Source organism: Schistocerca americana, chromosome 2 (assembly GCF_021461395.2).
Source record: "Schistocerca americana isolate TAMUIC-IGC-003095 chromosome 2, iqSchAmer2.1, whole genome shotgun sequence".
Taxonomy (NCBI): Eukaryota; Metazoa; Arthropoda; class Insecta; order Orthoptera; family Acrididae; genus Schistocerca; species Schistocerca americana.
The window spans coordinates 645,084,707-645,108,777 of NC_060120.1; the positions used below are offsets into that span (position 1 = coordinate 645,084,707).

General features: G+C 41.0%; 1 pseudogene; it reads right to left on the reverse strand.

Moving 5' to 3' along the window:
• Positions 1–11,355: 11,355 nt before the first annotated feature.
• Positions 11,356–11,473, reverse strand: LOC124597171 (annotated as a pseudogene).
• Between the last annotated feature and the right edge of the window lie 12,598 nt (positions 11,474–24,071).

Sequence of the window (24,071 nt, forward strand, 5' to 3'; positions counted from 1 at the left end):
GTCATGACCTTTGACCTCTGACGTCAAATTTTTGGGGAACAGAAGCATAGTGTGCAAAACCCTTTCCTGGGAACTATTTCGGGTGGTCCCCCATTTGTCGCCAGAGCTCGTTGAAGTCGGTGGATCACACGATCTAGGCTCTTTTTGTTAGACAAAGACTAGGGTTGTATCTTTCACTCGGCTGTGAAACTTCCTCACAGATTAAAGCAGCTTGTCTTGCGGGCCCGGGCCTCGAACTTGGATCCTTGTCTTTCTTGTGAGGGGCTGGAAGCAATGAAATTATGGTCCTAAAATTTAGCCGTGTTTTCAAATGATTTTTATGTAACATTTGAGTCATAAGGACAGGTAAATGGACTAACAAGCAAAGAGCATAAAATGTTTCTCCAAACACGAGAGGAATCCTGAAATTGGGATGCAACAATTTATCTGAAAGTTTAATGGACCAAACATACTCAGAGCAGTCCAAATGAATGTATTGTTCTGAGAATCTAGGTACCACGGAATACTGACTTTGGTTTTAGGACTACGCAAAGAAGTAGCGGCCGAATAGGAGTAGAAAGTTATCGATAAATGGGCGAAATGCGAATTTTTAGATCACATTATACGTGGGCATCTATTAATGGATAAACTTCGTACACCAGACAAATCAACTGGCTTAAATATAATGAGGTAGCTTGAAATAATTTTCGCGATACATAAACGAGAAGCAGCTAAGAGCATGGGAACATACTTTCAGCACTTTAGAGCGAAGTGTAATAATTATGAAATCTATACTTCATTCAGTAAAGGCAAAACACTCATACGTTGCAAAGAGAAGTGCGAACGTGTGCTAAGAAAGAAATCTTTTTCATCTACGTGGCTAAAGCTACTCTTTATGGCCTACCCAACAAAGGCGTAAAACGCTACGTTTTGCTGCTTGCACTACATATGTAAGGAGAAAAGCAAAGGACTTACAAAATGCGAAACCAAGGTTTCTTCATTGTCAACTCATTTGCACTAAGAAAGCAGGAGAGAGCAGCTATAACACTATTCAAAAACCGTTTCCTGAAACCAACACTCCTTCGTTCTGATTTAGTAGAATTCAGAAGAACTTTGGCTGCAGGAGTCCTGAATCCAATCACACATCTGGTCCTATACTCGGTAAGCTCGAATTTTGTTCACTAAACGGCAACGTAGATCTCAAAAGATTTCTAGGCAAATATCGACCAATAAGAAAAAAACAAAACCAACCAAGAAAAATATTTGGCAAGAAGTAAAAAAATTGGTCATTGTGGAAGTGAGTGAGGAAGTAAATTTCTTTCAATAACTGTGTCGTACTAAAAAAATAAGTAGATTTAATGATAGGAAATACAATGAACTTAATGAGTCCATATTAAAGGTTTTGGGAAAGATATGAGAAAATAACTGTGCATCGCAATATAGCTCTAAACGTTACCTTGTTCATGGTAATGATACATATAAAGTGTAACTAAAAAGTCCGTTAACATTTCAAAATGCACTAATTCACGGAATAATGTAGGTAGACAGGTAAAACTTGACACAATGGCATGGGGTTTTATTGAAACCAAGAATGAGTGCAAAAACAGGTCAACAGACGTCACTGGACAGCAATACGCCAGTGATGCAGCATAAGAATCGTGTATAATATGAGGCCTAATGAGAGACTAAGGTCCCCAGACCTCAATCGGCGCGATAATTAGTTATGGGATTACCTGAAATCGCAAGTCTACCGCGATCGTCCAACTTCATTAGGGATGCTAAAAGACAACATATGGCGGCAGTTTCTCACCATATCTGCTGATATGCTGTACAGTGCTGTTCACACCACCGTCCTCCACTACAGATCTTGCTGATGAATGACAGCCGACATGTCGAGCATTTGTTATAAAGAAATCGTCTTTGCTAAAGATTAATTTTGGTGCTAATTACTGCTCTTGTATCACATGAACCGCAATCTATCGGTCACTTTGTGTACTTTTTTCTTTCAATAAAATCCCGCTTCATTTCAAGCGTGTGTGTCAATTTTTACTTCTCTACTTATATTATTACGTGACGTATTGGATTTTCAAATGTTAACATACTTTTGGGTCACCTTGTACATTAAAGCAGCAAGATGAGAGAATAGTGGGTACATTGAATACAAGATTCTGCAAGACATCTTACGACAGTGACTATTGGGAGTTAGAAGTAGGAGCGACGATATCCGCGCCGAACTGAGAACTGAAAATATGATCGAGGCAATATATCGAGCTACCAAAAGCAGCTGGCATCTATTTTACAAAGGCAGAACCGTAACAATTCGCACGCAAGCGCTGTTTCACCAACCCAAAGGAAGACGAAATTATTATAGACCAACCCCAGACAATATGGAGTCAGACAGTTCCATTGTTTCGGAACGTCGCTTAATTCAGCTCTATGTGGCAGAAGAAAAGGAGCTCTGACGCGAAGTCACTAATATTTTGACTACTTCAGCAAAACAGATAAAGCATTTCGAGTACAACTTTATCATCTGACAGGATAGCGTTTCAAGTATGTCACTGTTATCTAACGTACTTTCTTTTCGAGCCGAAAAATGACGTGAAAAATATGTGGAGTCAGGTAAGCAAATTCGTATGGCATGGCTGGCTGGGAGATTTCAAAGGGCAGGTTCAGTCTCTTTATTGGATATCTTTTTCTGCCCTTCGCGCACAGTGGCACCTTTCGACTGCAGTGTGTGAGAGTTTTGTGTTTAAGTGTAACTGATGAGTGTAGGTGGTTGTGACATATATGGGTAATGCGGTATCATTTTCGTGTTGGATTATGATGAGAGGAGAGCCAGTGTGAAACACGGTGCCTGCATGCAGCCCGCTCCTCTGCAATAACGCCATAGGGCATGCCGAGTTTAATGTCCACATCCGACGGACGGATCATCAACAATGTCACGTGCCCACACTTTATGAGGCACTGCGAAGATCTCTGGAATTTAACAATTTCACCTAGGACACAGGCGCAGATAGTGGTGAACAGGACTTCACGCCAACGTCCCTCCTCCTCTTCGTCGTAAAGGCAAAGGGAAAGTAGCCAACAGCAGTCAGGCAGTTAACCATCGAAGTACTGGCGACGCCCGAAGTTGCTTAACTTAGGTGATTTGACGAAAACTGGGGTTATATAAATTGAAGATGGAGGATGGGGGGGGGGGGGGGGAGAATGAAAAGTAAAGGGAAGGAACTATTGATGTCAGCTGTATCGGGACTTTCTGTGGAATCAGCAGCGACGACGAATGAAAATATATGCCGGACCGGGGATCGAACCCGGTATTTCCTTCTCCACATGGACAAAGCGTCTATCGCAACTGCGCGGATTATCTCGCCACGCCTCCCGGTCGACCCACATTCCCACCTAACGCCACTTATCCTCAGACCCCGCTGGAGATCCCGGGTTCGAATACCGGTCCGGCATTATTTTCACCTGTCGCTGCTGAATCCGCAGTAAATCCCGATGCAGCTGACATCCATAGTTCCCTTTTCTTTCCTTTCTCCACCTACCACATTCCGTGTACATAATATGTATCACAGCTGCGGATTCTTGCGTGGTGTCTACCTTTACGAACATGTCCGAAAGAATAGACACCACACAGTTATATAAGAAAACTGGTATATTCAACGAGGCTGGGCCGTGGCTGGAGTTGGGTTACTCTTCGACTGATAACAATTGCTCGAATATTATGTGGTATATTGCTGTCACCATAAACTAGTAACCAGGCCTGTTTTGAAACGCACTGAAAGAGACGTAATTTTAGTCGGCTAACATAGTTAACTATTGACGTATGGTCTTGAAGTCACTGTAAAAGAAATAAATGGAGAAGAAAGCATTTAATGGCTGGAAACAATCTGTCGTCACTGGCTATTTCAGAGTATTTCTAAATACGTTCAGTTTTTGTCTGAAGACATTATCACCCTTATAACTGATTGTTTCTGAACCGGCTTCTTCTGTAATAAGCGCAATATTGATTTTTGTATCGCATAAAATTCTTTTGAGTCGTGGACTAAAATTTTTCTCTGGAAATAACTGTTGCACCAGCTATCTTTTGTATTTTTTACTTCTCTGTTCGCTACTAGTTTCTGGGTTACGGCCCAATTCTCAAGCGCTTATTTTCGTCCAGTTGTCATGCTGTAAGTTAGTATCGTCACCCAAGTGCAAGTAATGATACCAGACTGCAGTATGACAACTTGGCTAACTTGAATGATAATGTGTGACAGAATGGGATTGCAACCCCCAACTAGTAGCGAACAAAGAAGTAAAAATAAGAAAGGGTAGTTGACACGAATTCTTTACGGAAAATGGAAGGGCTGGTAGAAGTCGACTTCGAGAAAGATCAGTATGGATTCTGGAGCAACGTAGGAACACATGAGGCAATATTGGCCCTACGATTTATCTTAGAATAGGGGTTAAGGAAAGGCAAAACTACGTTTATAGCATTTGTAGACTTAGAGAAAGCTTTTGACAACTTTGGCTGGAATACTCTCTTTCAAATTCTGAAGAGGGCAGGTGTAAAATACATGGAGCGAAAGACTATTTACAATTTCTACAGGAACCAGTTATAAGAGTCGAGGGGCATAAAAGGGAACCAGTGATTGAGAAGGGAGTGAGACAGGGTTGTAGCCTATTCCAGGTATCATTCAATCTGCACACTGAAAAAGCAGTAAAGGAAACTAAAGAAAAATTTGGAGTAGAAATTAAAATTCAAGGAAAAGAAATAAACTTTTACGATTTCTCGATGACATTGTAATTCTGTCAGAGACAGCAAAAGACTTGGAAGAGCAGTTGAAGGGAATGGATATTGTCTTGAAGGGGTATAACATGAACATCAACAAAAACAAGGAAGGGTAATGGAATGTAGTCAAATTAAATCAGATGATGCTTAGGGAATTACATTAGGAAGGAGACATTTAAAGTAGAATGAGATTTTCACTCTGCAGCGGAGTGTGCGCTGATATGAAACTTCCTGGCAGATTAAAACACATTTCCGGCACACATTTAAAGTAGTTTTTCTCTGAATTTTCTGGGTAGTGCGCTTTAAGACGACTATGAGTGGACGCCCTTGACATATACTACTAACCTGCGAAGTGTCGTCCCGAACTGAATTTCCTAGACCGGAAGGTCCCGTTGTAAGAGTCGGCAACCTGCTGGACGGTGTGTCGCCTCACCCCACACGAGCTCCTGCGCTTCTCGAGTCGGGCAGATGGACGAACGAGTTTTCACTCCTCCTGTCGCCAGACCAGACACTCTAGCCGAACCCTACACACATTCCGGCCGCCGTCTTCCAGCGGAGTGCACGTACCTAACTGGCAGTCCTGCTGCTAAGCATAGCCGGTATCACACTCTTCCAACATGTGGTTTGCTACATTTTACTGTGCAGTATTGTCCTATGTATTGTGCTATGAAATTTTATTCTATCTATAGTCCTAAACATTATGAATTTACAGTATTAAATTTTAGCGTGAGCTGTAATAACTCACAATTTCAACAGAGTCAACGTGTGAAACTGTGAACAGCTGTTAGTTTCGCTTGCAGATGATTCGAGCAATGCTACACAAGTTACCTTACACTTCCAAGTTAGTTAAAACAAAAGTAGGAACATCCCTATATTTCCTGGAAGTATTTGACACGGTCCTATAGCACACTGTTAACGGTGGTAAATGTATAGGGACTAGGTTCTCAGATGCGAAAGTGGATGTGTGAGTGGTTCGAAGACTTCTTAAGCAATATAATTCAATACGGTGTCCTCAACGGCGAGTGTTCATCTGAGAAAAACGTACCATCAGCAGTGCCCCAGGGAAGTGTGATAGGACCACTGTTGTTCTCTAGATATATAAATGATCTGACGGACAGGGTGAGCAGGAATCTGCGGCTGTTAGCTGCTGATGCCGGAGTGTTCGGTAAGGTATCATTGTTGAGTGACTGTAGGAGGATACAAGACGACTTAGATCACATTTCTAATCAGTGTGATAAATGGCGGCTTGCCGTAAACGCAGAAAAATGTAAGTTATATAGAAAAGTGCTCGTTAATGTAGAGGAGTAGACAAATCAACCTGGTAATGGGAGGACGACGTTTTTTTTTTTGCGAAACAGTGTTGACAAATACGTTTGTTTGCATGGCCATCTTCCGAAGCGACCATTAAATTCAGTTATTTAGTTATTTTCGGTTTTTCTGTCTTAAGCTTACCGCAATTTAATTAAAGAGAGTTTTACACTAGAACGTTTCGCTTTTATTTATAAAGCATCTTCCGTTGTTATTCTGCAAATTGCATACATATTACGTTTGTAAATTTTTGATTGTTTTAGATTAAAAACAGCGTTTTGTTTCTCTCTCTCTCTATCTCTCTCTCTTTCTCTCCTCTCCCTCCCCAGTCCCCCTTCTTGCACACACGCACACATACATACACACACACACACACACACACACACACACACACACACACACACACACATGTACACACACACACATACACACACACATATACGAATTAATTAAATATAAAAAAGTAGTTTCACAGGTTGAAAAAGCTCACAACCTACACGAAAACAAACGAACAAAATGAACACTATACTACTCTGCTGAGGGAGAACACACATCACTTCAGTCCGACTTAAAAAAGCTAGGTGAAGTGTAAATAACGCAAATGCAGTGTAAGAAATAGTACAGAAAGGTAAAAACTGCCAAGCGTATATGTGAAACGAAGTATTTCGACATCAACTGCCGCTAACAAGGAGGGAAGAAGCAGTGGTTTGGAGAATATGTAAAGAAGAGGCAGAAACACTGTACGTTATCTGAACTCCAAGTTTATAAACAAAACGCTGTATTTAATCTAAAATATATACAAACATATGTATCCAATCTACAGAATAATCACGGAAGACGCTTTATAAATAAAAGCGAAACGCGTCTGCTGTAAAATTAAATTGCAGTAAGCCTAAGTCGAAAAAACCAATAATAACTTCGAGAAAATTTAGAGAACTGGCAACTGGAGCTGACTTTACACTGATTCTAGTGGCGCCAAAAACGTACATTTTTAGTTTTGCATTTAGTGATAAGGTTTTACTGAAGACCCACTGGGACTCATCCGAAGGAAAAGAGAGTTCATAAACGCTATTATTGATATATTTTAGCTGAAAATTATGGAAGTGGACATGGTGCATAGTACTGTTAAGAAGAAGGCAAGAGCGATGAAGGCGGGCAAGGCGGCTCGAGAAAATGCGTCGCCATGCGACTTGGCAACGTAGCCTGTGGGACGAGACGAACCCCTTTGAAATGCCCAAGAGCAGCTTTGTGTCGAGGTATACACTGAGCAGGGAGGCGTCCCGCAATTTGGTTGAGGAACTGCCGCCGTACATGAGAGCCCATCACAGACCTACAGCCATCTTTCAGGAGTGCTAGTTCTGCAGGGCTCGCAGGAGAGCTTCTGTAAAGTTTGGAAGGTAGGAGACGAGATAATGGCATAAGTAAAGCTGTGAGGATGGGTCGTGAGTCGTGCTTGGGTAGCTCAGTTGGTAGAGCACTTGCCCACGAAAGGCAAAGGTCCCGAGTTCGAGTCTCGGTCCGGTCCCGAGTTCGAGTCTCGGTTTCAATGACTAAATCAGCTGAACAGTTGTTATCAGTGATCAAATGAAACTGTTAAATTTTTTTCTTTTTTTCTTCTTCTAGGATTTGACACTGAGAGAGGTGGCGCAGTGGTTAGCACATTGGACTCACATTAGGGAAGACGACAATTCAAACCCCCATCCGGCTACGCTGATTTAGGTTTTCCATGATTTTCCTAAAATGCTTCAGGGAAATGCTGGGGAGGTTCCTTTGAAAATGCACGACCGAGTTCTTTCCCATCCTTCCATAATCCAATGCGACTGACGACCTCGTTGTTTGGTCCCCTCCCCCAAATCAACCAACCAACTAGGATTTGACAACTCTTTAAATTATTGGAACAAATGGGGTAGGGGATGACATTTCAGCTACCATGAGTCAGCCAAACATCTCAAGGTCGATTGACGAAGTTGTGAGGGCTCTCGACGTGCCTGCAGTCGAAAACAATAATGGGAATAGCGTGTCTGGTAGTTGTGTCGGCTGACCACTTCGGGTGTGGGGCGCTGTCCACGCGCACGGAGGCTCGGTTGCAGTAACGCTAGCGCTCGGTGCGCTCGCCTACCGAACCGATGGGCACAGCGACTGAACGATACAGAACAGGGCTACTGGGAAGCACCCACAGCTCGGTGACTAGAAGGGCTCGGTTCGACCCTCGCCAGCGGCAGTCTGCAGCAGGAAGAACGATAGTAGTCTCACGGCAGAAGCCAACACGCATCAGCCAATTCGAATGAAACTGTATCGGCTTGCCATTCTGGCCGGGCGGGCGGCTTTTATACGCATCCGGGCAGGATTTGAGGTCATGTACGTGGCCTACCAACCACTGTCGAAATGTCTCGAAACTTGTTCTTACCGGTTTATACGAGATGCTGGAAGTGGTGGTCATCGGCATCCATGCTACTTTAGAAGCAATTCGACTAGAAATGATTAACTTATATGTGAAGTGTAGCGGTTTTATGTGGGACTCCCCACACAACATCATATCGTACCAGCTATAAGTACATTTTAAAACTGAAAATTATTTTTTTGTTTTGGGAATCACTCCTCCTCTTGATAGCGTCCAGCCCCAATTTCATGGATGTCTATATTTGTAGGTTGGTAGAAAAGAATAATACTATGCTGTGTCTAGGTGGCAGTCTCGTAAGTTTGAACTTGCGTTCTCGGAGATTTGGAGAGTTGTCAGTGGCACAGATCGTCCAGTATATCTCTGTTCGTGTCTCCCCCACACAATGTCGCAAGAAATCTTTCCCCCGACGTGCTGTTGACTCTCTCTGTTAAAAAATACCAATGGTTTATTTCCTAAAAGGTGCCGACTTTCCTTTTCCTCTGCCCAAAACGAATTGACGTAATATCACATTCGCTAGCTGCAGGAAGAGAAAAAATTTCTTGTGGATTAAATTTGTTTAATGTTGACGAGAACACAACACTTCCCATCCTTCTTGGAAAGGTATTAATAGAGAAGAAGCTAATTTGTTTGCAGTACCAAGACATTTATGTCTTCACTGGTACTGGTAACAACATATCAGTCAACAGTATCTGATACGGCCATGTTTATTGCCATCAGATCCGCAGGTTAACCACGATCCCTTTGCTGCCATTTCATTCATCAGCGTTTAATTGAAGTTATTTTGTTGGTGTTGTTTGAAAGAGAAAAGTTCTCCTGACACTAAAACCGCTGTTGCTGAGAACAAGACTGCTGCTTTGGTGACGGACGACACTACGATATCCGTCGAAAGCTACTATGAGATTACATGAGATATGATTTTGCACATAGTCCGTACAGATAGTGTATATTGACTCGAACGTGTTTGTTGTAGTCGTACTCCACACACCTTTATATAGGAGGTACCCACCGTTAATTAATGAATATTTGCGCATCCCAAAGTCCTGTTCTTCTTATTCGTCTATCGGAGTGAACGTTGCATACAGCGCTGACTTCTTGCTCTTATAAATACCGACCTCAGTGAAGCAGTGCAATTTCAAATTTTAATAATTCTCTCAGATAGTAAAGTTTTCATACGTTTTCTGGCACTGTAAATAATTCACATTTACTATACTGGGCCAAAGATGACTGAGAGCGCAGCAGGGTTAGTGAATAAGATCCTTGGCTCTGTGTTTATCTGTGGTTCGTTTATTCTCATGTCAGTTGTGATGCACTGGGGTATTCTTACTGGAGATATAGTAGCGTGCAATTGAGTTTTCAGAGAAAGATATTTGATATGTGTCAATTTGAGAGAAATTATCTGAAATGCTTTCTGATAAAGATGAAAACTTGTTTGTAAAAATATGCTATTGAGTCTTTCTCTATTTCAAGGTAACCACACATGCGCAAGAATGAAATTTTGTTTGCCAGAACTATTAATTGAAGGAAACCTTTGTCCCTTAGGTAACTAATAATATTCAATAATATTCATAATAAGTATTAAAATGATCTCTTTGGTTCCATTATGTCACAAGGAGCGCAATCAGTTAAGCTGTCTGTAATTTTTAGTAATGAGGAAATTTTGTAATTGTTAGAGTCTTCTTATGTTGTTCAGTCATTTTTGACAATAATCGGAGTTAAATTTTTGAAGAACGACTTTCTTTAAAGTAAAACCTTCCTTCATCATTCTTAGTAAAGATTCTAATATTTTGTCGTCTGTGCATTGAATCTTACGCCACACGAAGACACAGATTGTATATGAGAAGCAAAAGACGAATTTTGTAGTGAGTGGATTATTTTACTTTAGCTGATGCACTTGCTGATTTCAATTTGCTTTCGAGAACGTGAGAACATCATACACGAAACAACATTCTCAGCGTAAGGTAAGCTACTTTTATTTCAGCTCAGACCTCAGTTTGCATTCCTATGCGAAACAGTACACAGAATTTTCAGGTGTTGCGCACAATGCTGATTAATTTACAGTTAACAGTGTAAGTAATATTAAACTGTTTTTTCTACCGAGTTGAGGAGTATTTTGTTTCGTGGATGTTTTAAGTCAGACTTTGCACTTTATGCTCCGCAACTTTCAAAAAGTACTTTCATTTAAATAGTTTTCACTAGCTACTCTATTAATTCCTTTTGGGGTATGATTAGATTTACATTCATTAGTTCAAAATCAGCATTTTACTTAGATCAAAGTTTTATTTCATGACACTGATCACATGCGCGGCACAGGGCCAACTAAGTCACTATTGCTCAGCAGTTGAATACGATATCTAAAGCACGCGTTATACGAGAAGAAATTTTTTGGAAAAACAAAATTCAGTATTTTGATTCATAGATAAATCTTCATCGAAATGTTACAAGGTTATCATCAAATTGCTTTGCAAACTCGTTGGAAGAGAGTAAGAAGATTCACTGTACCTATGAAACTGAGGCTAGAGTAAGAACCTTATTATTTCGTTTGAACTTCACATCTTCAAAATTTTCTCGTACCATTTTCTTCGTGCAGTTGATGCCAATTCCCCGATCTAAGTAACAGTTCATCTCTTCGTGAGCAGCTCTTCTGGTACTAAGTTATGTTCAGAAAAATCTGGTTACACGAGAAGACCTCATATCTATAGCAGCACTCTGTCTTCAGGCCACAAGTGACCCATCGGGACCATCCGACCGCCGTGTCAGCCTCAGCTGAGGATGCAGATAGGAGGGGCGTGTGGTCAGCACGTCGCTCTCCCGGTCGTCATTATAGTTTTCTTTGACCGGAGCCGGTACTAGTCGGTCGAGCAGCTCCTCACGAGGCTGAGTGCACTCCGAAAAATGACAACAATGCATGTCGGCCCGGAGGGTCACCCATCCAAGTGCCGGCCACGCCCGACAGCACTTAACTTCGGTGATCTGACGGGAACCGGTGTATCCACTGCGGCAAGGCCGTTGCCCTCGTATTTATACCTTGGTTGTAATTAAACTTTCGCTACTTGAGCCAGTGTAGACTGAAACTGTTTACCATATGGAAACCCAACTTCATAGGAATGAAGTTCAGACTGTGCGTTGCAGGATTTGCGTTGTTAGTAGTGTTAGTCTCGTGACTCGCGGTTAGGCGCCGGTACTAGTACTGTTACATTAGGGCTGAAACACGAGCATCATCAGTGTGTATTACAGTTGTCCTGACAAGATGAGCTTTACTCGTAAAGCTGTTTTATCAAAACAACAGAAAAACTGTTCCTGGTGTTCGCGAGTATCGGCGTATTAAAGGAACATGGAGAGGTCCTCTTTCCACAGCGGGACTGATGCGGAAGTTCGAATTAACTGACGATTTGGAAATTGTTCCCGGGAGAGGTCGACTGTCAACTGCGCCACAAATTGTTGAAGATGTTATTGTTGCCGTGGCTAAGAAAACTGGTTAAAATGTGCGATCTTCTCGACAGTTGAACATTCCACGGCCACCGTTCGAAAAGTGCTGCGAACGATTGTGAAATGGTATCCCCAATGCGGTTCAGACTATCGTGAATTCAGATTTCCGTCACACTGAGCAATGTTTTTAACCTGGAATGTATACATGGTACGCAATTAACAAATGTTACCCTCCCATGTGGAAATTAAAACGTATTTCTTTCAACAGAGTCTCCTCCGGATGTCCTTACAAACGTTCCCACGAAATTTCATTGTCCTGCGAGCACTCGTTCTTCATGGGGACACTCTCAGGTACCGAAAGTTTAATTACAACCACCCTGTACGTGTCGTTCAGGCGTTCTTGGACGTATTTAAGTGATCATCTCTATTTGTTTTCACTATCTGTTGAGCCGTGACCCTATGACAGCCCTCAATAACTCCTCACCGCCGTCATTAGGACCTGACTTCTGCTCATGTCTGATCAAATGCTACACCATAATTTTTAGTACAACTATTACTGAAAGGCCCTTGAGTTGCGAATTCATGAAATTATCTTTTAGCCTTATCATATCCTTGTAATATCGATGTACATACTTAGCATACTTCAAATAACCTGTTGCATGGACGTATGGAATCATTTCATTGACATATTCGATGTGCGGGATCCAGTTCACATCTATTCAGCTTTAATGAAATTTTTCGTTAGGGTGTGCCTGCAGAAGTACTGAATCCAAGGATGGAGGCCTGCTTTGCATTCCTGAGGACACTGCCCCAAGCGGCCACCCAACTTTCCAATCCTAGTGGAAATGAACATCCGGCCGACAGGAAGGTTCAAAAATGGCTCTGAGCGCTATGGGACTTAACATCTGAGTTCATTAGTCCCCTAGAACTTAGAACTATTTAAACCTAACTAACCTAAGGACTTCACAAACATCCATGCCACAGGCAGGATTCGAACCTGCGACCGTAGCGGTCACGCGGTTCCGGACTGAAGCGCCTAGAACCACACGGCCACACCGGCCGGCAACAGGAAGGGTGGGGGAGCTTCTTGGGGTGATAAACGTTGACGTACTACAATGCTTTAAAAAAATTGTAAAATTAAAGTTATAATGCTGAAAACGCACTTTTTGCAGTTTTTTGATGATACGAAAAAATTTGCATTTCCTTTGGAGCTCTGTATCTTGGTGAATATTCGATGTAAAACGACGCTTAACCATTGCAAATTGTAGGAAATTTAACGCTCTACAGAAACAGTGTAAGTTTATTTTTTATGGGATTTAAGGGAAAATGTGCAGTGAATAACTTAAATAGCTGCCAAAATTTCATTGTTTTTCGTTTTCTCTCAAGTTAGCAGAACGTCATCTAGGCCACAAACTTAGATTCTAAATTGCAGACCACCTTCATACCACAAGATAACGCAACACCGCATCTTCCTCGTGCTCACCCGTCGTACGTGCCGTCGTACAGAGGATGTTCAACTATTGCCCGGCTAGAACGTTCTCCTGACACCTCACAATGAAAACAATTGACCAGAGATTTCTGAAACACTCGCATCCCACCACTCTCCAGATAATAAAGTTGACAGAGATGAAGCAGCATGGAATGACATTACCGTATCGATCATCCAGGCGAAGTTCGACTCGGCGCCCAGTCAGACTGTAGCCATCAAAGGGATAGTCCATGGTGATGCTCAATTTTGTAACCGATATTCCTGCTTTTTTTAAATAAAATAACAAACAAGTACAAAACTGACTTTAGACCTTTATGGTACACCCTTTAAATGGTACTGAATTTTTTTTAAATTAGTTATTATTATTGATAAGTTTCTATTTATTGGTTTTGCATTGGCAAATAGTATGCTTGGATTGTATGAAACGCTGTTTGGTTAAACGAAGTATGGTTTAACGATGACGGCATCCTCTTGGGTAAAATATTCCGGAGGTAAAATAGTCCCCCATTCGGATCTCCGGGCAGGAACCACTCAGGAGGACGTCGTTATCTGGAGAAACAGAACTGGCGTTCTATGGATCGGAGCATTTATAGAAAGCTTTTGACACTGTTGACTGGAATACTCTCTTTCAAATTCTGAATGTAGCAGGGGTAAAATACAGGGCGCGAAAAGCTATTTACAGTTTTTACAGAAACTTGATGGCAGTTATAAGAGTCAAGGGGCACAATAGGAAAGCAATGGTTAAGGAGGGAGTGAGATAGGTTTGTAGTCTGTCTTCTGTGTTATTCAGTCTGTGTACTGAGCAAGCACGAAAGGAAAAAAAAAAATGAGTAGGAATTAAAGTCCAGGGAGAAGAAATAAGAACTCTGAGGTTTGCCGATGACATTGTAATTCTGTAAGAGACAGCAAAGGACTTGGACGAGCAGTTGAACGGAAAGGACAGTATCTTGAAACGCGTACATAAGATGAAAATCAACAAAAGCAAAACGAGGATAAGGGAATGTAGTCGAATTAAATCAAGTGATGCTGAGGGAATTAGATTAGGAAATGAGACACTTAAAGTAACAGATGAGTTTTGCTATTGGGAAGCAAAATAACTCATGATGGTCCAAGTAGATAGGGTATAAAACATAGACTGACAATGGCAAGAAAAGCGATTCTGAGGAAGATTTAAGTATCAGGAAGTAATTTCTGAAAGTATTCCTATGAAGGGCAACCATGTCTGGAAGTGAAACAATGGACGATAAATACTTTAGACAAGAAGACAATAGAAGATTTTGAAATGTGGTGCTACAGGAGAATGCTGAAGATTAGATGGGTAGATCACCTGACTAATAGGAGGTACTGAATAGAGTTGGGGAGAAGACAAATTTGTGGTACAACCTGACTAAAGTAAGGGATCGGTTGGTAGGACACATTCTGATGGCATCGAGGGATCACCAATTTAGTACTGGTGGGATTCGTGAGGGGTAAAAACCGTAGAGGGAGACCAAGAGATGAATACAGTAAACAGACTCAGAGGGATGTAGGTTGCAGTAGTTACTTGGAGATGAAGAGGTTTGCACAGGATAGAGTAGCATGGTGAGCTGCATCAAACCAGTCTTTGGACTGAAGACGACAACAACAACATGTTCATAATAAATTACAAAAGATTTCACTTATTGAGTGAATATATTCTGAATCGTTGCAAATGCTACCTAATTAAGAAGAGGGTAAATGACTGTGTAGGATACTAAATTGTTATAATGGTGTGCTGGCAGCAGCTCGCGCGCAATTACAGCAAAAAATTAATTATTACTTTATTATGATGTCTTCATTAAATAAATCAAAAAATTTTTGTCTCTCGCAATACGTAGTATAAAATCAGTTTCCTCAACAATGATAAATTTTCATCATTCTCTCGGGCGTGGTTCACTTCACGATTACCCAATGCGGACTAACCCGACCAGGATCCAACTTGAGCGGCCGATGCAGGTATGTTATTGCAGACGCACATTGACGCAGACGACATTGCCCTGTATATTAAAATATCTTTTTATGCTAACAGCTGAGGGACTGATCTTGGTAACCGATGTTTCAGGCACATGATATTCCTTTGTAAAGCTTTGCTAATTCTGCCGGTATATGAAACTAAAGAAAATTTGATTTAAGTCTTCCTCTTCACCACAATCGAACAGAGGGCATGGTATGACGACAATGCGATTGAAGTATTATGACGTATTCCTTGCTTTTTTTTCACTTTTTCTTTTGTATTATATGTAAGTTTTGTTAAACTAAATGCTATTTCTGCAGTAATTTGATTTAATTATCGAGTGTTCCACTTGGACAAATTGAATAAAAGTCAAACAAATGTGTTGTTAGTAATATTATGGTGTTCTGAGCACCAGCTCAGGAAGACAACGATCGAGAAGAAAATTAGTTGTTGACATGAGTTGATCGATTCTTCAGAAAATTTACTCTTATCTTTCTTACTTTTAGGCCTAATACGTCATCTCTATCTTTTAGCGGTAAAACGTGACCTCATCTGTTCAAAAACATATGGCGCTCTGTCTGCAAATACTGCAATACGTAAGTAAAAATATTTGGGAACCACTGACCTCTAAAAGTAGAATTATTCATAGCAGGAGGTCTTATGCTCTGTGGTGTTCTACTGAAAAAGTAACTTATGTGGTAGTCTTCTCAGTGCGCGTGAAAAACGGTCATCACCCACGAAAGTTTTCCGCATCTCGCGAACTTTGATTCGCTAGTGGTACTAACATCCGCCGCATGATAGCGCTAGCAGCATCACTGCGCATGACGTTTCAGGCAGCCGCACCCGGCGTCCAGAGTGGCGGGAAACTGATGCGCACGCGCACAGAGGAAAAGGACGGAGCGCCACAGACGTCAGAGGCGTTGCCGCCGGTATTGCCGCCGCCCGAGGTCTCGGAGGCGGCTGCAGTCAAAAGGGGTACGTCCTGTTCATAACAAAACAATCGCCGTGCCAAAACTTATATTGATATTTATAAAAGAATGTTTTCTACGTCTACATTCCGGACATCGACAACTGTATGGCTAAAGTTTTTCTTCATGCAGCCGGCCGCTGTGACCAAGCGGTTCTAGGCGCTTCAGTCCGGAACCGCTCTGCTGCTACGGTCGCAGGTTCGAATCCTGCCTCGGGAATGGATATGTGTTATGTCCTTAGGTTAGTTAGCTTTAAGTAGTGCTAAGTCTAGCGGACTGATGACCACAAATGTTAAGTCCCATAGTGCTTAGAGCCAATTGAACCATTTCGTGCCGACAGCGCCTTTTCCTCAGTCGTTCATGTACTAAACACGGAAAGAATTCTTGCTGAGATATTTCCATTCCATTTTGTTTTTATCTGAACAATTCATCCCGATATTTAGGGTGAAGTAACCCTGACCCGCTTCCGAACAGGGCACTGTCCGCTACCACATGCCTTTTACATGTACGTGAGGCCAAATTCGGTGTTTTTTACCCTCATAGTTGATTTTTGCCAAACTGTGTTGATTTTTGACGAATTCGGTATTGATTTTTGGTACGTTCTAGGCTGTTTTCGTCATCACATCGAAGTTCGTTATGTGGTAATAGAAATGTCATTTTACGATTACACACAAACTTCAGGCACGAGGAGATTAGAAGTCAGAATGCAGCTTTAACATTTGGGTCATTCCATGTCAATTCAACCAATTTAAGCAAATGTTCCAGCTGATAGTCTCAGATTTGGCTGAAATTAAGCACACCAATGCTACCAAGTGTGGAACACTCTTGTACGAAATTGTAAGTTCCCCTGCCAATTAGTTCCAGAATTATGGCTTGTGAAAGAAGGTGGCGTGACCCGGAAATTGCAACCCGCATCTGGAAATCTATCTTCAGACCCAACTTAAAGTCTTAATAACTTTGGAACTACTCTGAACAGTCCAGTGAAGTTTTTACAACCCAGTAACATCCACTTAGAGAACACACTCTATGAATCGAAACACCAACAACATATTTCTGACGGAAAATAAAAAATTCCAAAATGTGATTAAAAAAATGTAATATGTTAAAAATTACATATTGTACGTGCCCTCAATGCCAAATATAATTCACTCAAAAAGGGTATAAATTTTTTGTGGTAAGCTTAATGTGGCCTAAACACACACAGAACTCGTCTTGCCCATATCAGTCACAAAAACTGAGTTACATGAACACGAAAATACAAAAATTTGATAAATTACCTGAAAAACATGGATTTTCGAAGTGTGGTAGCACAAAAGGGACAAGTGATATCCAAGCCAAATTTCAAACACTGCATAAGTAGACCATAATATAATATGTGACAAAATTTCAGCTTGTTATTGCAAGGCATTTGTGTACAATAAAAGTCGACAGAGATGTATTTGGTTACATTTCTTTTAACATGATTTAGCAAGGAATAGTGATAATGCAGGCAGCTTGTTTCAGATAAAGCTGCAGCAATAGTTGTGAACCATTAGGCAACAGAAAGTTAAACAATGGTAGTTTTAAGGGACAGAATGAGTCATTGTTAGGTAGGAACAACAAAGGAAACAAGCAACAATTTCAGGTTACTCATGGTTTTAAGATTTTAGTTCAGAGTGGTCAGTACTGTTGTGGAAAGTCAGTACGGAGGCAGAAGAGTGTACTAGTGGTGCTTTTGTTCAAACTAGTTGCAGCATTGGTAGAGCACAAGCATCTGAATGTCATAAAACAACATATGGAGCAAAATGTGGCATTTGCTTTGTACTGTATGAATCGGACTAAGATTTGTTGTTATGGAGATCCAGGATACACCCTGTTGGCACAAGTACAGCTCCAGGAAACTTGAGTTTTTTTATCATCATATGAAAGTGTTTCTGGATAAGTATTCTTTCCTACAAAGAAGTTGTTTTGATCCATTTCGGATTCATAAGAAGACAGTGAAATGTAGCCTCAGAGAAGTTGATATAAAATCAGTACTGAAAGTGAATCAGTGCATGGGACTTAACTTGTTATGTTCCAGGTGTGTTACACTACTAAAAAATGAAGAATATTATGATGATTTACATGACAGTGATGAAGAGAATCAGCCACCTACAACCACAGCGGATGAGCAATTAAATACTTCAGTGACTGCTCTTGGTTTGTCTCCCATAAACACACACAAAACAGGGAAAAGAGACAGGCCCAGCTATGGTAGAAGAAAACTACAAGAAGCTCAAATGGAATTAAAGCACAAAATAGCTGACACGCTAATGGTGGAAGAGGAAGACATGTCTGCTCTAAAGGAACAGAAATCATGGACAAAATTGTGCATGATTTGAAAGAAAAATGTGCCATATCCACACGCCAGAAAAAAGTAGCTATTCTTACCTTTGCACCTTCCAGCTGGTCTATTGACTACACTGCAAAGGAATTCAATGTTTCTACATATATGGCAAAGCAAGCTAGGAAAATAAAAGCAACCCAAGGAGTGCTTCCACAACTTCAGCAGGCTCTGGGTAAGCAATTGAGTTCAGAAATAAAGGTGCTAGTGTGGGAGTTTTATGAAAATAATAACTACAGCCGAATAATGCCTGGAAAAAAAGACTGTGTAACGGTGAAAATGGGAAATGTACGTGTACAGATCCAGAAAAGACTGTTGCTATGCAACGTATCAGTACTACATGTAGAATTCAAGGAACAGTATCCAAATACCAAAGTAGGTTTATCATGTTTTTCAATCTTCGACCAAAATGGGTTGTGCCTGCAAGTGGAAGGGGCACACACAATGTTTGTGTATGTGAGACCCATCAAAATGCTAAGCTCATGTTTGCTGCTATAAAGGGTTCTGGTCTGGATTACAAAGGTGCAATGAAGCTGCTTCAAATGGTTCAAATGGCTCTGAGCACTATGGGACTTAACTGCTGAGGTCATCAGTCCCCTAGAACTTAGAACTACTTAAACCTAACTAACCTAAGGACATCACACACATCCATGCCCGAGGCAGGATTCGAACCTGCTACTGAAGCGCGTAGAACCGCTCGGTCACTTCGGCCGGCTAATGACGCTGCTAGTGTGTGACATCAGTTCCTACCAGTGCATGATACACAGGTGTGAAAAGTGTCCTGGTAAGGCAAATCTTGCAGAACACATGAATAACAAACTGTATGGTGAACTCATGGATGACGATGAACTTGTTTCTTGCAAACAATGGACACACATGGATCGCACAAATCTTGAAACAAAGCAAAGTACAGTGGAAGATTTTGTTGAAATGTGTTGTCAAAAAAACGGACAAACTGACCACACACAGCTTCACAGCAACAGCACAGTCGGCTTATCTCCAGTTTTGTAAGAATAATTCGAAACAAGATGAAATTATAGTTATACTCGACTTTTCCGAAAATTATGCGTTTATAGTTCAAGATGCCATCCAAGGATATCATTGCGACAACAGTCAAGCATCTCTCCAGCCATTTGCGATTTACTATAGAGGTGAATCAGATGATGTGTCTGTCATGAACCTGTGCGTTTTTAGTGACTTTTATTCATGATGCCATTGCATTTCATGCGACATTTGCACTGCCATGGTATATGTGAAAAACAAGCTGCCTCACATACATTTCACGAAATACTTCAGTGATGGGGCAGCTAGTCAGTACAAAAACTGTAAAAACCTCAAAAATTTATACATTAATTACCATGATTTTCAGATTCACGCAGAATGGATTTTTTTTTCACAAGAAGTCATGGTAAAAATGTATGTGATGGTATTGGTGCTACCATTAAGCGCATGGCATCACGAGCTAGTCTGCAGCACCCTACAGAAGGTCACATTCTAACACCTCTTCAATTATTTACCTGGGTACAGAAAAATACCTCTGGCATACAATCATTCTATGTTTCGAAAGATGAGGTGAAATCAGTCGAAGAGTTGTAAAAAGCAGATTAGAACATGTTAAAACTGTTGCAGGCACAAGGAGCCATCATCACTTCTCTCCAGCGGACTCTGACAATATGCAGATGAGCAGACTGTCCGGTTATAACTATAGGTTCATGCACAACATGTGTCTTCACAGTGTGTCTGACTCAGGATTCATAAGCAAAAGCAGCAACATGCAACCAGGTTGCTATGTTATTGCTGTTTATGATGACAAATGGTACTTAGGATGTGTTGCAGACTGCTGTGAAGCAGAAGGTGATGTATTTGTGAACTTCATGGCACCAGCAGGACCAGCAAGATCATTTCATTGGCCACGTTTGGCAGACAGGTGTTGGATTCCTTTTGAACACATTCTTATGACAATTCAATTTCCTACCACAGTGTCAAGAAGACAGTACAATTTGCCACTCGATATACAGAGTACAGTAGCTAAAGTGTGGGAGAACTTCTGTTTGATGCACAATCGACTGGTTTTTAGCAGTTAAGGTGCAGTAAACATTAATAATAGGTTGTGTTAATCTGTCTATATGTTGTTGTTTGGTGATTAAACAGTTGTGGGAGAGGATAAGAAGAGGCAGAACAGTTTACGATATATTTTTACAAAATTGTGTTGTGGAACAATCGCCACATCACCAAGTATATCTGTCAACTTCCATTGTACACAAATGTCTTGCAATAACATGCTGAAACTTTGAGATATATATATATCATTATGGTCTACTTGTGCAGTGTTTGAAATTTGGCTTGGATATCACTTGTGCCTTTTGTGCTACCACACTTTGAAAATCCATGTTTTTCAGGTAATTTATCAAATTTTTGTATTTTCGTGTTCATGTAACTCAGTTTTTGTGACTGATATGGGCAAGATGAGTTCTGTGTGTGTTTAGGCCACATTAAGATTAGCACAAAAAATGTATACCCTTTTTGAGTGAATTATATTTGGCATAGAGTGCACCTACAGTATGTACCTTTTAATGTACTACATTTTTTCAATTTCATTTTGGAATTTTTTATTTTCCGTCAGAAATATGTTGTTGGTGTTTTGATTCATAGCGTGTGTTCGCTAAATGGATGTTACTGGGTTGTAATAATTTCACTGGACTGTGTGGAATAGTTCCAAAGTCATTAAGACCTGAAGTTGGGTCTGAAGATAGATTGCCAAATGCGGGTTGCAATTTCCGGGTCACGCCACCTTCTTTCACAAGCCATAATTCTGGAACTAATTGGCAGGGGAAACTAATACTTTGTACACGTGTGTTCCACACATGGTAGAATTAGAGTACTGAATGTCAGTCAGATCTGAGACTATGAGCTGGAGCCCCTGGTTGAAGTGACATGGAATGACCCATTTACGAATGGTACTAAACTGACAAAGATTAATAAAAATTTTTACATGAAAATTACACGGTTTTGTAAAATCTCGTAAAAAATCGCAGATTTAGAATTATTTCACTAGAAGCCACTAATTTCGCGTCATCGTTTTCGCGAAATTTTCCTGTTCCAAAGTACAGGGTGTTTATAAATGAATATCGGGCTTTTAACGCTTTATAATATTTATTATATTAAACTTACAGTTATAAATGATGTGTTAAATGAAGGGGCAACTCAAACAGTTTTACCAAGAACCTTATAAATGTTCAACGTGAGCACCATTTGTCACACGGCTCCTATCAAGTCTATCGCCGAGTTGTTCCAAAACACTGGATAGGCCTCAACGGGCCCAATGACAGGGCTTGCTTTGCATGGCCTCCACGTTCACCCAACCTAACCACCATGCGTATTTTTCCTTTGGAGCTTCATCAAGGATCGTGTGTTCGTGCCTCCGCTACCGGTAGACCTCCCTGAATTAAGAAACCGGATTCAAGCAGCTGTTGCTACAATCACTGAAGACACACTTATCAACGTTTGGGAAGAACTCTGCTATAGACTTGATGTGTGCCGTAAAACAAATGGTGCTCACATTGAACATTTATAAGGTTCGTGGTAAAACTGTTTGAGTTGCCCTTTCATTTGACATATCATTTATAACTGTAAGTTTAATATAATAAATATTATAAAGCGTTAAATCCCCGATATTCATTTATAAACACCCTGTATAGGTAACTGAAAGAAATGCGCAATCAGACGAACAGAAATACCTCAATGACAGTATTTCCTGTGAAGTCACTGCGCTTCATGGTCTCCTGGACATTACAAAAGGCGAAACATGGTTCTTAATAGAGTGCGTGATCAGCAGCGACAGCAATGCATGCTCTGCAACTTGCTCCCACATTGCCGACAAGGTTGGTAAGGAGTTAGTGCGGTTGACAACAGCTGGGTGGTCGATGGTGCATGTGGATAAGTTGCAATACGTCTTCTCAACACATCCCATAAGTGCTCGATGGGATATAAGTGAGGTGGAACGGGCAGGCCGGGCCCTTCGCCGAATAAACTTTCGTTGGGAGCTCCTGCGAAGTTCGTTGCGCTCCATAAAAATAAAGACAGTGCTGACAGCGTCTCTGAAAACACCCTCTTGGAGAAGGAGTTCAGTGTCACAATAACTTTACAGGTGAGTGTGCCGTGTTCAAAGATTTGAAGATTAGTATTCCAGGGCCGTATCAGACGCACAAGGCGTGCACCGCACACGGGCGGCGCCCATAGGGGGCGGCAAATTTAGCCGGCTCGTTACGATAAGAGTCTTCGTAATGTGTGCATCCGTGCTTGCCCAGCGTTATTATTCTTTCAGTTACCTCATAACAACGCAATGTTTCTCTAATTGGTGGAATTAAAATACAAGATGTCTACAAGTTCGAACCACTTTGTCGACTTGCGAAGGGATTTCTCCATGTTGCTATGTAGAAACAAGGTGAGCCGACAACCAGCTGTCAGTTCCCCGTACCGGGGAATCCCCGTGGCCTCTCGCGCTGGGCGTTTGATGATGAAATTCTGTTCTCCACGCACTTGTTAGGAGTTATCCAAACGCTACACTAGTCGCTTATTGACTGTTGATTGTTTATCGATACGAGCCATTCAGACAACTGTGATGAAACTCGTTTTTCAGTGTCAGTATTTAAATCTCTTTCAGCTAGTTAATTAACATCATATGAGTGATTATTTTATAAATTTTATAAAATACAGGTGGAGAAAGAAGTATAAATATGGTAAGCACAATTATATTATTTCATTTAGCTTATTGAGAATACTAGATAGCCCCTGTTTTAACACATTGCCTATAGTTAGCGATACCTATACGAGATGTGGTAAAAAGTAACGAGAATTTTTTTAATTTCAGGGGGCTTCATACCTCTGAATTTCAATTTCTTGTCTTGTTGGTACACATGTTTGAATATTGAGTTTATTTTTGACAGTCGAAAAGGTTATAAGTGTTTTCAAGTGCTGGGCGAATTTTCACTTTCGAAAGAGATGGATCAAAAAATTTGCTAAAAATTTTGCTAAAAAAAAGAACAGGGCTACATTCTGAATGCTGATTATGGCTTTTGGCGAATCTACTGTGAGGAAGTCTGTAGTTTACCAGTGGTATAAACGTTTCAAAGAGAGTCGAAAAGACGTTAAAAGTCGACGACCGCCTAGACGCACTAGTACATTTATTGCTGACGACAATGTGGATGAAAAGAAAATGGTTTTGGAAAATCCCGAATCATCATAAGAGATGTCAGCATATCCTCTGGCTCACGCCAAGCAATTATTTCGAATGTTTTGGGCATGAAACGTGTAGCAGCGAAGTTTGTTCCGAAACCATTGATTTCAACCAAAAACGACTTCGCGTAGACATCGCTCACGAATTGCTGAATGA